This window comes from Apis mellifera, linkage group LG13, assembly GCF_003254395.2.
Source record: "Apis mellifera strain DH4 linkage group LG13, Amel_HAv3.1, whole genome shotgun sequence".
In the NCBI taxonomy this organism is placed as follows: domain Eukaryota; kingdom Metazoa; phylum Arthropoda; class Insecta; order Hymenoptera; family Apidae; genus Apis; species Apis mellifera.
The window spans coordinates 10,979,774-10,997,038 of NC_037650.1; the positions used below are offsets into that span (position 1 = coordinate 10,979,774).

The 17,265-nt window shown below is 29.9% G+C and overlaps 1 long non-coding RNA gene across 1 annotated transcript; it reads left to right on the forward strand.

Annotated features, from left to right (window-relative positions):
* Positions 1-9,405: 9,405 nt before the first annotated feature.
* LOC107965452 lies at positions 9,406-13,042 on the forward strand. The gene is made up of 2 exons (XR_001705435.2): positions 9,406-9,747; positions 12,266-13,042. It is a non-coding gene; the product is annotated as an uncharacterized LOC107965452 (long non-coding RNA).
* The last annotated feature ends 4,223 nt before the right edge of the window (positions 13,043-17,265 follow it).

The following is a 17,265-nucleotide window of genomic DNA, read 5'->3' on the forward strand; positions in this document are numbered from 1 at the left end:
GTTTTAAAAATTACCACGAGTCGAGCATGCGGCTCGAAAACGTTTGCTGACATTTGCAGCAGAATCGACGAGAGAATCTGGTAAAAGTCATCTTCGCAACCAACGTTGCTTAATATATTTATCTCAATTAACTTGCCACGTTTGTTTCCGCGATCCTGTAATTTCTACCTAATTATTTTTATTTTTTACAACAGCGGCAATGTACCAATGTTTTAAACGAAGCTTTTACACAATCATATCTTACTACACCGAGTTTTTAAACCGAGAAATATCTGGAATATCTCGCGAGAGACACTTATTATCCGAACGATTCGAGTTAATTTTTTTGATCGATTTAAATCTTGATCGTAAAATCTAAAATCCAGACACGTTAAATATACCGTTATACGTGTATCATCACACTAATAAGAGTTCCATGTGAATATTTATCAAAAAGAAAATAATAAAATGTCGATAATGTTATATTATGCTTAAGCTATTTCAATCTGATCAAAATTGTGATTAAGATTACTCTTCTTAGGATTAATAAAATCCAATATAATTAAATTTTCCTTACATTTTAGTTTATAAAAAAGAACATAACTTTTTTTAATTATTCCAATTTTAAAAAATGTATCAGCTAACTTATCTGGTTGAACTTGAAAAATTATAATTTGCCTTCGAATAACTAAAAATTGTTAAAAAAAAAAAAATTCTAAACTTTGCATATGATCGTAAAATATAGTTACATAATGAAAGCTTAACAAATGATATATAACGGTATTAATATACGTGTCGCGACGCGATAAAGCGAAATAGTTTTATCTTCGTCACCTCGTTGTCTCCATCTTGCTTCGTCCAACGCAAACATTTGTTCATCGCTCGATAAATAAATCTTAATCGATTATTTCTTGTTGCTATTTTTACACTTGTCTCATCCTGTTAAAATCGATCCTCCAAAGTATTAAACAACCTGTATATAAGAAAATACAAAGATTTTTATGAACGACTATACTTAGATGCGTATCTTTACCATATATAAATATACACAATTTAAATGTAAAATAAATAATTCGTTTTACGTTACGATTTTATTCCACCCGTTATAATACGTCAACTACGTTTCATTTTTGTTCCACAGGGCAGTCGAGAGTCGATTATTCCTTCCAAATATATGTACAGCTATCCACACCTGCGACATATTTCCAGGCTTTTACATGGTGCGTGGAGCAGGTGAAAGAACTAATTGTATCGCACCGGTGTAGGTGTGTACAGGTGTAACCATTAATTCGTTTGATATACGAGAAAATAAAGCGTGACAATTTTGTGAAACTGCGGAGTGGCGGAGTTTTAATAAAAATGAAAGAGGCGAGAAAGACGGACGGACAGACGAGGAGGACAAGAGTGAGTGAGAAAAAAAAGGAGAGGGGAGGGGAAGAGAAAGAAAAATGCTTAACGGTCTTCGTTTTAAGGGAATCGAATATCTTTGGAGAGAAAATTTACGATTTCGACCTGTGAACCAATCGTTACTTTTATGTCATACGCTTTCGAATAGGATTTTACACGAACGTGTAAGGATCACTTCCTATACACAATGCTGAAACTATTAATTCCCCCGCTAGTAACACTTTCCACTGAGTTTTTTATGCCGATTATACGCGTGACGACTGCTGAAATTGAAAATATAATTTGGTGTTTTTCATAAATTCTTTTTCCAATATATTCCTATACAGCATATACAATATAATACAGGTGTAATATAAGTATAATATTCAGATATTTTGATTTGAAAAATCTTATTTCAATCTTCTATCGAAAAGAAGCTATAGACACAGGCACTTTCGATTTTACCAATATGTTTTTTATAGTAATGTTTATTTGTTTGGATTGTGATTGATGATAGGAATACATTATAATAGAAAACAATAACATTAATATTAATAATTCTCAACACTTATTCTTATTTGAATATTAATATTCAATAATATTCTTATGTAAATTTCTATTATGTGTACATGATAAATGAACAAACTATAGTAGCATTAACATTACTACTATCTACCATTGTGTCTTACTATCTTATTGTGCGCAGTTCTAAAATTAAAATAAAGATAAAACGTGTCACAATATTCCACTGTTTTTTCTAATATCAATAAAATATTTCCATTCATAAACAACAATTTTTAACTTTTTTTTTTTGCTAGAACTTTTATTTATAAAAATCATTTAAACCTATTAAATCATTAGCATAAACCTATTAAATCATTCCTTTTATAAATTATAAATTATATTATATTCCAATCTTTTGTATATAAATTTAACAATTTATTTTGTATACAAAATTTATAATTTATAATTACTTTATAGATTTAAGAAAGAAAAAAATATTGTGTTGTAAATATTATTATAATTTTTACTCTAATAATCGTATTAGCTTTAAGCAATTTTTTTTTCTATTTCAAAAATATCAATATGGCGATATGTAAATAATTTCAAATCATTTCTATCGATAAACGGGTAAAAAATAAAATAACCTTGTACACAAATTTTGTATTTTTAAACCTGTGTGTGTTTAAAAGCTGATAAAAAAAAAAAGATTAAACTAAAATAAACTATAGATATAGACAAAAAGCACACTTTCAATCATCATATTTTCTACTTAAAATTTTGATCGATAATTTTCGATAATTTTAAATTAGCAGGATTAAAAAACTGTGTTCAAAAGAAAAGAAATCTCTTTCTAAAAATAAAACCTCCAATCATAAATTTATATATATAAAAAAAAAAAAATAGAATCAATTTAACTTGCGAATGGTTCGTATATTTCTCAACTCTCCTCATAGCGTGATGAATCGAAAAATGGAAAAGCAACTTTTCGATCGTGAACCATCCATTCTCTTGATCGAATAACAATTTCGATAAAAGAAGCGTTTCATTAACCCTTTCATATCGTAAAAAAAAAAAAGGAAAAGAAAAAGAAAAAGAAAAAGAGAAAGAAAAATAATACCGACGAGGCAGAAATTGACGTGGAGAAAAATTTCTCCTCGTTTGTTGCTCCCTTGCCACGTGTATGCGAGGAACGCCAGCGAGAGACGTTCGTATCTCCTTTCATATTCTCGCGTCTCTCGACTGTTAATTTACATACAACAAAAGCAAGGTACCGAACGAGTCCTTGGCGGGTCAATGAAAGCCGTGGAGAAGAGCGAGGAGAGGCATCGTATTTTCAGCGTGCGATGCCGTCGCGTCGTGATTCAACCGTGTTTTCCACATCGGGCTCCGACAGATTCTCTACACGATATTTTTTATCTCTCTTCATTTTTGTTCCACTCGTGGGTCAATTTTATTTCGACTTTGGACGAATTTTATTTGAAGGTAGGAAATTATAGCATTGGGGGAATGTACGATATGATATGCGAATACATTTTTTCTTTTTTTTTTTTTGGTTATAAACGAACGATAATACATTATACGGAAATATTTGTCTCGAACCAATAGAGATTAAAATAAAATTACTCGTCTTGAAAGAAAAATAATGAAATAATTCCAAGAAATATTATTTTTTTTATACAGTTAACGCGGAACTGATGCATAATTAATCTTTTGAAATGGCGTCGTAAATAAACGACAGTGTATAATTTTAATAATAATAATAATCGAATGTTTTATTTAAATAATACAGGATGACTGGATTTTTCCCGGTAAGTGTAAAAAAAAAAGAAAAAAAATGATCTACAAATAAAAACAAGATAGAAACTAATAATGTAAATGAATATCTGTCTAGAAAATTAGTAACAAAATATAAATACGAAATAAAAAATTTATTTACTTTTAAGTAGGTATTACTTTTTATCGCTTCGTATATTCCATTAATCTCTTCAATAAAATATCTAATAATTTTAAAAAGTGCATGCATATTTTACACATGTTTCTATCCTATATTTTTACCTTCACGAGCCAAAGTATTAATCTTTCCATCCGTGGCTTTAAAATGAAGAAAAAGAAATAAGCCGTGGCAAATTGTTCGACCAAGGATTTCATTCTGTTGGACTCGTACATAAATTGACGGCACATTTACGTATCGCTAGTAAACAAGGTGTTGCATGTGTAATTCGAATTTGCAAATTAGCAACAGATTTTGCGCACTTTTTATTACAAAAAAAATAAAAATAGTAATTTTAAATTAGAGAATAAAATAATAAATAACATTACATTGATAAATAAATTTGAGGATTTTCTCCTTTCTTTTTAATTATTTATGAAGTATCACAAATAAATATAGTTTTAAAAAGATTTAAAAAAAAAGAAAGAAATAAAATTCTTCTCATATTATGAAATATTATTTGATATATAAGAAAGACAATTGTTTTCAATTTTCATTTTGAAACAAAAAGGAAAAAAAATCAATCAAATATATAGATATATATTTTGACAAATCGATGAAAAATATTTTTCGATATAAAATTTTAGTAGCTAATTATGTTTCTTTAAAAAGAAGATAAAAGAAATTGAAAATCATTGATGTTAATGATATGATATTTTTTATTTTAGAAATAATGATATTACACATATAGATATATTTCACAAAGGGATAAGAAATTTTATTTTTAATTTTCATTCTTAGAATACGTGATAATAAGAACATTAAATAAATTAAAGTATCTTGATAAATAATAGATTTGTTTTATATCTATATTGGATAATCATCTGTTCTTTTTTCAAGAGAAGCTATCATGAAACGTCACTTTTCATTTTATTTAATTATATTGTATAATTTAAAAAAAAAATGATATAACAAGAAAAAGAAATAAATAATTAAAACTTATTGCTTTTTAATGAGAAAGATTATTTTCTTTTAAATATTAAAATTAAAAGATAGATAGATAATTTTTTTTATTTATATGCAATATCTCTTTTTAGAAGATGAAATTGCATTGAATCGAAACGATAATTTTTGCTTCGATAAGTTTCTTTCAGTCGATGAATTCATTTCTTGAGAAAGAAATATAGTTCTATAACGATTGTTTAATAATGCATCATCTATGAAAATCTTCAGAAAACATGATGATAAAAGCAATATTCTAGATAAGAATATTCTATCGCATAAAATCCTTGAAAAAAAAATTTTAATAATAATTACGACGTAGAAAGATTGAAATATACACATGCACTTGAATACAATAGTGAAAAGAAATCATTATTTGTACAATGTACAGATTGTTCAAGTTTAAAAATTAATAAAAATATCGAAAATATTATTATTCATTAACGATAAATATAAATAAAAAAAATAATCGCTCGAATGAAATATTTTCTAAAAATATAAATTGATCGATGAAAAATTCCACCACAGTGAAAAATTCGAGGAAAACGTATGATTTTATTTCTCATATAGGAAACGATAAGGATAGAGATATACTTCGTTTTAATTATTCCAATATAAAAGTTTTTTCCTCTTTTCGTTGAAACTAATTTACAACTATAACTCTGCCAACAGATTTTATTATCAATACCGTTATCATCTCCCTGTCTTATCGCGCTTATTGTTTAATATATTAAGCCTCATTATCTCGTTATTATGTCGCGAACAGAACGAATAAAGACACCACTCACTTTTTCATCGCTACTCTTATTCTACTCTTGTTAGCACGCTATTGTCATTGTAATTAAGGAGAACACGAACTTAGACGCGAATGATAAGAAGCTTTTATCGTGGACAAAAGCGTATCTGTTGACTTTCCATCTACCAAACGGATCTTTGTTATATTCATTATAAAAAAAAAAAAAAGAAAAGAAAAAAAGAAAATCGAGTAATATTAATATTAATATTAATCAAATATTAAAAAAAGAAAAAAAAAGAAGTTAAAATTCTCATCTATGTTACAACAAAAATATTCGTTTTTAAACTTCGTTAATTATTATATCAACAAAATAACGTTTACCTCAAATAGCGTTTTTTAACGTTTGTTTGTTTACGAATTATGTAGTTTACCGAAGGCAACGCGAAGTTAAAAACATCGAAGAGAGAAAGAGAAAGAGAGAGAGAGGAATTATTGACGAGGACGGAGAACACTTTACGCGCATGTGTTTCATTAACTGAGTTTATGAAAACACGCCTTGTCCTTGTCGAGTGCATCGCACCCGCGCTCTGGCTTCGTCCTCGTTGTAGAAGCTTTGTTTTTTCCAAAAGAACGCACACGCTCCAATGTTGCACAAAGAAGTGAATTATGGCAAGCCATAAAATGACGCTGTCCCACAACTAATTCTGATAAATTGGCCCCCATTTCTTTTACACGTTTTCCTCGCTCAAAGGGAGTGTTATTCACTATTCCGAGTTTTCGAAGTTAGGCGGCCATGTTTGTTGATTGATTGCATAGAAGCACAATGTTTTTTTATTTTTTTTAACCTTTGAGAAAATGTTCTATATAAATGTATTCTAATAATTGTGTTGTACAAGATATATATTTTAAATTTTAATATAAAAGAATATCTCTTCGCACTCTGGAATCCATTGTATCTTTGATAATATATTATCAAACACAGTATGCTCCATATTTTTGCGTTTATCTTTTCGATACACATATCTTCTCAGTATATATATATATATATATATATATATATATATATATATACGTTCATTTTTTGGACAATTTTATGACAGTTTACAAGACACTTATAAGATACAACAATTTTTATATACGTTTTATTCTTATTTATCTTTGCATAAAATTTATTAAAAATTAATAAGTGTTTTTCAATTTCCTTTATTTTCTTTTCTTGTAATGAAAAAATTTTATAAAATTCGTAATTTTTCTTTAAAGAGAATTTTTAATTAGAGCTTCGTAAATATGTTTTCATTTACTTTTTGTTCTATGTTCCATATTATTTCAAAAAATATATAAAAAAATATTAATTATTATACCAGAATATTATTAAAAAATATTATTCATTAATAATGAATCATTGTCAAACAAATATCGATTGCTGATGCATTAAATATTAACAAACCACAGAAACATCGATAATAATATATGTATTTAGATTTTTAAGAAGTTATAATTAAATATATTGATTTAACTTTGTATTAATTTACTTTCAATTTGTTATCAAAAAGATACTTTATACAAATGTATCGAATTAAAAAAATATAAGATACAAATTGTTCTTTATCGAGTGGAGAATAAAAAAGAAATAAGAAGTAATATAAGATATTCTACATAAACAACGTATTTGGTTAACATTTTTTCATTTTATGAAGAACATCAAAGATAATAAACGAATGTGTCATCCTTATCTAACTAGAATATGGAAAATATTTTTACTCCACAGTTGACAGTTTGAGTACAGAAAATTAACAACTGTTCGTAATACAAAATCGTGTTTTATTTACATAATCTTTATTTTTCTATGTTCTCTTGCAGATATATTTAAATACATTGAAATTATTATGGAATTTTTAAACGAAAAATTTGTAATATTTTACAAATATTAAAATTATAATGTATAAATCGTGTATAAAATGAATATTATTAAAATATTTTTATTTTATTTTTCAAAAAATAATAGATATATATAATATATAATGAAAACTTGATAGAAAACGTTGTTTTAACAATGTTAATACGATCGTAATATTATTCTCATATTTTCGAAATATACATCGTTCGTACTCTTTAACTAATCGTGCATTCAAAAGTAAAGTTTAAACAATTCATATCCATTCGATAATTCTCTCCATTTCATTTTTCATTTTATCACAATCTCCTAGAACAAATATTCCCAGATATTTGTAGTCTTGGTAACCAGCACATCGGTTTATGCAAAATAACCACCATTTAAAATTCAAATTAGCATTGAAATTCCAATTATTCCTTATTTCATTCGAAATTTTCAATTTGAATAAAAAAACCTTAAAGCCTAAAAGCATAAAACGTGGCAATTACTCTTATTACGACGCAATGATCCACCTGCGTTACGTATGTAAATAACCGTGAGGATTAAAATTCGCAAGAGTTTGACTCGTTGAATAGATTAGAATAGTATCCATAATCTAATTAAAGATTAGGATTAGAGATGGTGATTTATTTTTCAAACCGAGCTATTATTTATCATATAAATTACACAATATAACTGGAGTCGTGACGTTTCGATCGATACTCCTCGACAAAGCTCATTATCAATGGCTGGTCCGGGTTATCAGAGTCGCATGGTAAAAGCTTGATTCCGCTTCGCCGATGCTCATACATAAGCATAAACCAGTCGGTTGGCCGTTACCGCGGCTCATTCGCCTTCCCCACATTTTTCCTAACCGCCTGCCGTGTCTTCCAACTTCGTTTCTATTAGAATCTTTAATGACTTTTGGCTCGATTTATCGCCTAGTTGCCCATATTGCCGTTATATCGATTGTTCTCATCCCAATGTGTATGTATACATGATGATAAAAAGAGAAGAGATTTGTCTTAACTATGAAAGAGGCTAATAAAAAAAAAAATGTATATATATATATATATATATATATATATATATATATATATAAAATGAGTTTTCTTATTATATTTTTAGATAGCTGTTATTATCTTGGATTTTGATGCTAAATTTTTTTTATCACCTTATGTATAAGATACATGGCACACATGTCTTAAATAATTTGAACGTCAACCATTGTTTCGAAACTGGAAGATTTTTTTTATATTATCATGAAACGTCAATTACCGTTGTCGGCCTCTTTTTCGCTTCGTTCATTTATTTCTGCTTATTGAAGATTGATTGTGTCTTCTTTGTTTGGTTTAATATTGCTTTAACATCATGCGATTTCAAAATTGTACGTGAAAGAGGTGATAGGAGAATAATGAATGTCCGTCTTGTTTTGTAGAAAGTCTTGGAATAATAATAAAAGAAATCAAGAATAAATGAAATTGAATAATTCTATGTCAAATATGTATTATATATATAGATGAAAATTTTTTTAGAATTTTTTTACAAAAGTTACGATTCTTTTTTTTTCTTTTTTTTTTTGATTGATTTTTATTGAAAAGAATATTAAAATCTATTATATATCGTGAAACAAAAAATTGTTGTAGCATTATTCGTATAATTATCATCCATGTATTTTATTATTTTTAACATTTTACTCGATAATATGGTAATATAAAACGTACTATCTATTACAAAGTTCACAAAGTTACATTTAATAAATGCGTAAAAAAATTCGTTAAAAAAAGATTAGAAGTATCTTCATGAAATATTAATCAAGAATATTATAAAACGTAAAATTTTATAAATCAATTTCAATCATTTTATATTTTATATTGATATCGAACTAAAACTCATGCAATATTGATTTATTAAAATCGTTTTCTTTAATTTATTCAATTATGATACATTGAAACAATTAATAAAAAAAAAAAAAAAAAAAAAAAGATATATCGTTAACAGAATCGTTTTAATCTTGAACTTTCCTCTTGATTTCATCACGAAACTTGGACTTTCAACATTTCGTTTAAGAGCATGAAGCGTCTGGTAAATTTCCTAGTGATGCAAGTTATACAAGGAGTAATATTGTTTATAATCCATACGACTTAAATCCTTTCACACGTGTCGTCGAATCGTTTAAATAGTTCGTTGAAGGGTTAAAGTTCTAAAAGGAAAAGTGTGAGACATTTTTAAGAGACGCGTAAGAAATCAGCCATTCCAGTGTCAGAAACGAAAACGTTTTTCTCGACTCCTGAGCACTGCTGATAAATTCACATTTTTCACCGACAAGTGTCTCCCGTATGTTTAACTTCCACGTATACTGCGCAGAAGCTTTGCTTCCTCGCTCCATGCTTTCTTCTCTCTTTCTTCTCTCTCTCTCTCTCTCTCTCTCTCTCTTCTCTCTTTCTATCCCCTCTTGCTCTTTACACTTCTGTTTTCTGTTTTCTCGTGTTGCCAATTTTTTCCTTTTATTTCCTTATCCCATTTATTTTATTTCATATTTTTGTTTCGCCTTCTGTCCTTCATCTCGATATTTTGATAAGTTTTTTCGTCACTCGTTTCTTCTTCTCTCTCTTCGTCGAGATAATTCTGGGTCTACGAATACGTTGCGTACGTGTGCAGCAAAAATTTGGATTATATATACACAAATACGCACGGAGTCACAACACAACACATTCTCTTTTCCTCTATTCCTTTCTTATTACCTTCTTCTTCTCTCTCACCCTTTCCCTTTCTATTCTCCTCTTTTTCACGATCCCATCCTCTGCCTCTCTCCAGCCACCCAGCTCATTTACCCTTTGACTTTTTCTTTTTTCTCTCTCTCTTTCTCTCTCTCTCCCTCGCACACACACACACATACATCCTCCTCTTTTCATTCTACTTCTTCCATTATCTCCCTTTTTTACTTCTTTCTCGCTCATCCCTCGGATCCCTAGAATCGGCTCTCTTTATCCAGTTCCCTTTTCCTTTCCCACAACTTATCAATCCATCTTCCTCGCTCGGCCACCATCCGCATCTAAACGTTTTCGTCCTTCCTCGAGTCGTCGTTCCCTCGACAAAACTCACCGGACTCGATGCTCCTTTTACAACTCGCTTTCATCCTCCTCGAGCGGACTCCCCCCCCCCCCCTCTCTCTGTCCGACCCGTTCGCACCCTGTCCCACTCTTTCGCGCGTTGCACCCGGTTTCTTTGTCCGGTGACAGCGTGTGCGCGCACGTAAAGCACACGTGGGTGTAATTCGACGTGGCTCGCGCGTACACGTGTACACCCCAACAGTTTACGGGTATATTTTCTAGCGATGGGATCAAATACGTAGCAAATGCATACACGCCTGTGTAACTGATTGACCAACCAAGCGCACGAAAGAAATTTTTTCGTTCTACGAGTTTCAAAAAAATAACTCGATCTCGCGTGAATCGGAGGGATATCAAAGTCATTCTATTATTTATGAGGAAGAACTTCAAAATTAATTCGCTTTTCTTTTTTCTTTCTTTCTTTGTTTCGCTTATAAGCTTTTTATAAATATGTCATGTTTTAAATACATTCTATAACACGTTTCTCTTGCATCTGATTCTTAGGATTCTCATGAATCGGAGGAATATCAAAATCATTCTATTATTTATGAGGAAGAATTTCAAAATTAATTCACTTTTCTTTCTTTTGGTCACCTTATAAGCTTTTTATAAATATGTCATGTTTTAAATACATTATAACACGTTTCTTTTGCATCTGATTCTTAGGATTCTCATGAATCTCATGAGGAATATCAAAATCGTCCTATTATTTATGAGGAAAAATTTCAAAATTAATTCGCTTTTCTTTTTTCTTTCTTTCTTTCTTTTGGTCATCTATAATTCGTTTATAAGCTTTTTATAAATATGTCATGTTTTAAATACCTTATATAACACGTTTCTCTTGCATCTGATTCTTAGGGTTCTTATGAATCGAAGGAATATCAAAATCGTCCTATTATTTATGAGGAAGAATTTCAAAATTAATTCGCTTTTCTTTCTTTCTTTCTTTCTTTCTTTTTTTCCACCTATAATTCGCTTTTTATAAATATGTCATGTTTTAAATACGTTCCATAATACATTTCTCTTGCATCTAATTCTTAGGATTCTCATGAATCGGAGGAATATCAAAATCAAACTATTATTTATGAAGAAGAATTTCAAAATTAATTCGCTTTTCTTTTTTTTTTCTTTCTTTCTTTCTTTTGGTCATCTATAATTCGCTTATAAGCTTTTTTTAAATATGTCATGTTTTAAATACGTCCTATAACACGTTTCTCTTGCATCTGATTCTTAGGATTCTCATGAATCTCATGAGGGATATCAAAATCATTCTATTATTTATGAAGAAGAATTTCAAATTTAATTCGCTTTTCTTTTTTTCTTTCTTTCTTTCTTTCACTTATAAGCTTGTAAATATCTTTTAACTTTTTATAAATATCTCATTTTTCAAATACACGTTCTATAACACATTTCTCTTGCATGATTCTTAGGATTCTCATGAATCGGAGGAATATCAAAATCATCCTATTATTTCTTTCTTTCTTTCTTTCTTTCTTTTGGCTACCTATAATTCGCTTATAAGTTTTTCATAAATATGTTTTAAATACCTTCTATAACACGTTTCTCTTGCATCTGATTCTTAGGATTCATCATGAATCGGAGGAATATCAAAATCATCCTATTATTTCTTTCTTTCTTTCTTTCTTTCTTTTGGCTATCTATAATTCGCTTATAAACTTTTTATAAATATGTCATGTTTTAAGTACGTTCTATAACACGTTTCTCTTGCATCTGATTCTTAGATTCGTGTACTTCGCTCCCATCGCTGATATTTTCCATGCGAGCAGCAATAAGAGAGAGAGAGAGAGAGAGAGGGAGAAAGAATCCATCTACCGTAACCTTGCACCGAGGAGTCAAGTGTTGCCAACCACGGTAACTTACCCCGTAACCTAGAGCGATGAAAAATATCGGATCAGCCCCCTGCATGGCAGGTAGGGTTCCGCGTGGAGGGGGCCCGCGCGCAGAAACGAGTCCTGGGCTGGCTTCGGAACACGGTGGATCCACGGAAACGCTTGGATCGAGGAATTTCTTGCGTTACGAGTTGGTGGCGAGCGGTGATACGGGATCTAGCGAGTGGAACGGATAAATTTCACCTCGTATCTCGTTTAACCTCGTATAGGGAAGATGCGCGAAGGGCGAAGAGAAGGGATGTCGTAAGATAAATTTATATCCATGAAATCATCGTTTTTGTTTCGGATAAAATACGAATAAAAAAAGTTTGCTTTTTTAAGTACAGATGAAAATTTAAATCTCGGAGACTGAAAAATTCCTCTTCTTTAACGAAAGTTTCTATTACGTGGAGCATAATAAGTTTATCGAATAATTTTTTTCTTTTTTTTTTTCGTCGAAGAAACACGATTCTTCGAACAGATGAAATCAAGTTTCCAAAGTTTCATGTTTTCAATGCAATTTAATGCTTGGGAACTTTTTTAACGATAAATAGATATGAATTGTATTTAAATTATAGCGTTAAATCGTATTTAGAGAAACGGAAAGGTATTGTGACTTGGAATAAGAAATTATAACCGGTGCATGTATATGTATATATATATATATATGTATAACATGTTATGCTCTATATACTCTCAAAGTTTCATTAAAAAGTAAAAAAAATTGTTCGTTAACATTTCGTTGAGAAATAAGAAAGTGTTCAAATACTTTCGTGTACCCCAGTGTCTATGCCTTTTAGAAAGTGTAAAAATTTTCTTACTTCAACTTTTTTTTTTTTTTTTTTTTTTTTCTTTTTATTCAACAATCTTCTTTAAAATTATTCGCAACGTCGCCTTGTCTTTCTTCGTTTCGATGCCGATAAATAATTAACGATACACCATGAAAATAGATAAATTTCAAATTTATTCATTGTGAATAACAGCTGAATTTCACAGATTTATTATTCTTTTTATTGCTATTGCAATGGTAAATGTAAATTGATCTATCCGACGATCTATCGTCGCGATTCTTAAAACTATCGGTTTCGTAATTTGGCGCAAACGTGACGAAACTCGCAATACGTCTCGGAAAATGTCTCTCGTGCAAGTGTGATCAAATGATGCAAACGTCAAGACACGTTTTATTGTATCACGCGTTCGTTCACCCTTCCTTAATCTCCTTATCTTGCTTATCCTAACTTCGTCGTCGCCGCCGTTCTTGCCAGTGATCTTCACGTCGATCCGACTATCTATTAAAATTAGCTTCGATAAAAATATCATCTTCTTCCTCACGAATAAAATTCATTCTTTCATTATTTTTACTTTCCACTTTTTCTCCTTCGAAATTGAACGTGTTATTCGAAAATTTATTCCAAAACGATCGTTATATACCACTTGGAAATTATCATTTTTTTCTTTTAAATTTTAGATAAAAACGAACAGGATTATAAAGATTAATAGAACTGTCTCGTTATACGTGGTTTTGTACTTTGTCTAACTTTTTAAATCGTATGATTTAAAATATATAAATTATTTCATAGAAATACGAAAATATTGTCGAACTCGAAATGCAAATGCTAAATTAATTTAACTAACCTCCAATAATTTATACAGATCTCAAATAATATGCAAAGTTTTAATTATTCGTCAAATATTATTTTAAAATTTTTATCTATCTATCGTCTCCAAGTCGCGTTTAATTCTCGAAGCAGCGACGATTACGTGTCTCGATACCGGAAAAAAATGAAGAAACAAAGAAGGATGGTAGAGGCGGACCAGTAAAGGGTAAAGAGAGAAAAAACGAAAACGAGAAGTTAGATGGGACAAGTATGTTTGAAAATGTAACCGAGTTGAGATCCAGTGGCGTGGAGACGAGAGAGAGAGAGAGAGAGAGAAGAAGAAGAAACGAGATGAAAGAGAAGGCAACGAGAAGGAAGAGGTGGAAGAGGTCGAAGATAAAGGAACAGAGAAAATCGTTGATGGAAAGAGGAGGATGGAATACATTGTGGTAGGAAAAGAGAGACGAAAATAACGGAGAGGGAATAAGAGTTGAATCTTTTTGTTTCCGTTATTTGTTCGATTATTTTTTTTTTTTTTTTTTTTCGACTTCTCTCGTTGCGAAAAGTAAAATAATCCAATATTTTTACGATTATTTTGTCGATAAATATATTGCTTGTAAATATCGTCTCTAAAATGATTGTCTAAAATAAAACTATTAAAAGATGGGAAATGAAAGAAGTCGAAGATGGAAGAAATGGGAAGGGGAGAGGAGAATGCGTTATATAGTGGTAAAAGAGATAAAAATAAACGAAGAGAATAAGAGACGAAATAAAAGGGAATGGAAGAGAGATGGCAGTTATGCATTATATGCTTTGAGGCGAATCGGAGGAGAAAAATAGAAACGTTCTTGAAAGAAAGAGAAATCGTTCGTTCCTACCAGAAGAAAGAATTACAAGAAGAAAAGAAGGCAGGAGAAAAAAGGAATGGACGGTCGAGAAGAAAAATTATTCGAGGTGTGTTTCGTAAGCAATGGGTGGAAGAGAGAGGAGAATGGAGGAGCGGAGGAGAAAAGAAATTTATTCGATATATATTTTATATTCCAAAAAAAAAAAAAAAAAAAGAAAAAGAAAGAAAGAAAGAAAGAAAAAAAGGAAAAAGAAAGGGAAAAGAAGGAATGAAAAAGGTGAGGTTGAAAGAATATGCTGAAAATATATATTTTGTAAACGAAAAAGAGAAGAAGTGGATTATGAACAGCGATATAATTTATTATGAATAGATAATGAATATTTTCTAACATGCTTATTGTTAGAAAAAATGAATAATGACGAGAAACAGGAAATTTATTTTTGTGAAACTTTTATAGCTGCTTATATTGAGTCATAAATAATATTGTTTTTCAAGTAAGTCTTCAGGTATAATTTTTAACCGATCAACAATGATAAAAGAGAATCTCCGTAAAGAGAGAGAGAGGGAAAAAAAAAGAAAAGAAAAGAAAAAAAAAAGAAAAGATTTTAAAATTATCTAAACATCAAAGTTCATCGTACACAAACCGAAGCAAAGAAAGAAATCGCGCGAGTAAGTGCCATATGCTGTTCGATGGAGAGAAGCGATGCGAAGAAGGGCAAGGAAGAGAGAAGGAAGGAGGAAAGGCGAAAGAGAGGGGGAGAGAGGAAAAGACGAGGCAAGAGGGAAAAATTATTAACTATAGACGATTGCACGTGAGGCGAGGAAGAGAAAGAGAAAGCGGAAAAGCAGGATGGACGAAGAGGATAGAGAAGGTAGGAAAACGGTGAAAAGAGAGAAAGAGGAAATGGTGGAGGGAGGCAAAGGCGAAGGCAAGTCAAATGTTAGCGAGTGCACGGGGATGGAACGTCTTTAAGACCAAGGAGGGACTTATATAAGAAAGCAAGATGGCAACCGGTTGTCCCTGAGCCACGACCAGCGTTTATTTGCGCATTTTTATCTATTTTTCGTGCCGACCAAAAAACTTCGCGCAACCAGTTCGCCCGATGGCGCACATGGGTCGTAGCTCGCACACCGCCGAGATTTTTCTTTCCCATGGATATGGATGCGTTTTTGTTGTCACCCAAGGTGTCGCATCATTATCCCTGTTCTAAACATTTCTGCAATCGCTAATTCGAAGGAACAAGGACAAGACAATTGGCTCGTTTTCCCATATCAAATGAAGAAAACCAATTGGATCGGGGAAATTTATACGTTTTTTTTGAAAAATTTAAATTTAAGAAGAATCGTAAAGAATCGTATTTTGAGCGTGATTAATATTCTAATTTTTAAAAAAAACATATGAAATGAAGAAAAATTAAATATAAAATGAAGAAAAATGAAGAAAACCTACTGGATTGGATTTTTAAAAAAAACATATGAAATGAAGAAAAATTAAATATAAAATGAAGAAAAATGAAGAAAACCTACTGGATTAGATCGGGGAAATTTATACGTTTTTTGGAAAATTTAAATATAAGAAGAATCGTAAAATTTATAAAATTTGAGCATGATTAATCTTTTAATTTTTAAAAAACATGAAATGAAGAAAACTTATTGGATTGGATTGGGGAAATTTATACGTTTTTTGGAAAATTTAAATATAAGAATCGTAAAATTTATACAATTTGAGCGTGATTAATCTTCTAATTTTTTAAAAATATATGAAACGAAGAAAACTAATTGGATTGGATCGGGGAAATTTATACGTTTTTTGAAAAATTTAAATTTAAGAAGAATCGTAAAATTTATACAATTTGATTAATATTCTAATTTTTAAAAAACACATGAAATGAAGAAAACCAATTGAATTGGATCGGGGAAATTTATACGTTTTTTGAAAAATTTAAATTTAAGAAGAATCGTAAAATTTATACAATTTGATTAATGTTTTAATTTTTAAAAAACATATGAAATGAAGAAAACCAATTGGATTGGATCGGGGAAATTTATACGTTTTTTGGAAAATTTAAATTTAAGAAGAATCGTAAAATTTATACAATTTAATTAATGTTCTAATTTTTAAAAAACATATGAAACGAAGAAAACCAATTGGATTGGATCGGTGTAATTTATACGTTTTTTGGAAAATTTAAATATAAGAAAAATCGTGAAATTTATAAAATTTGAGCGTGATTAATGTTCTAATTTTTAAAAAACAAGATAAGCGTAATTATTTTCTACGGTCAGATAGCAAACTCGCATAATTTTTTTTTTAAATTTTAACTATATTTTAATTATACGCGATATTTAATATGAAATTTATATTTTCGAAAGATGACATTTTCTCGTCGCATATATCAAAAAAAAAA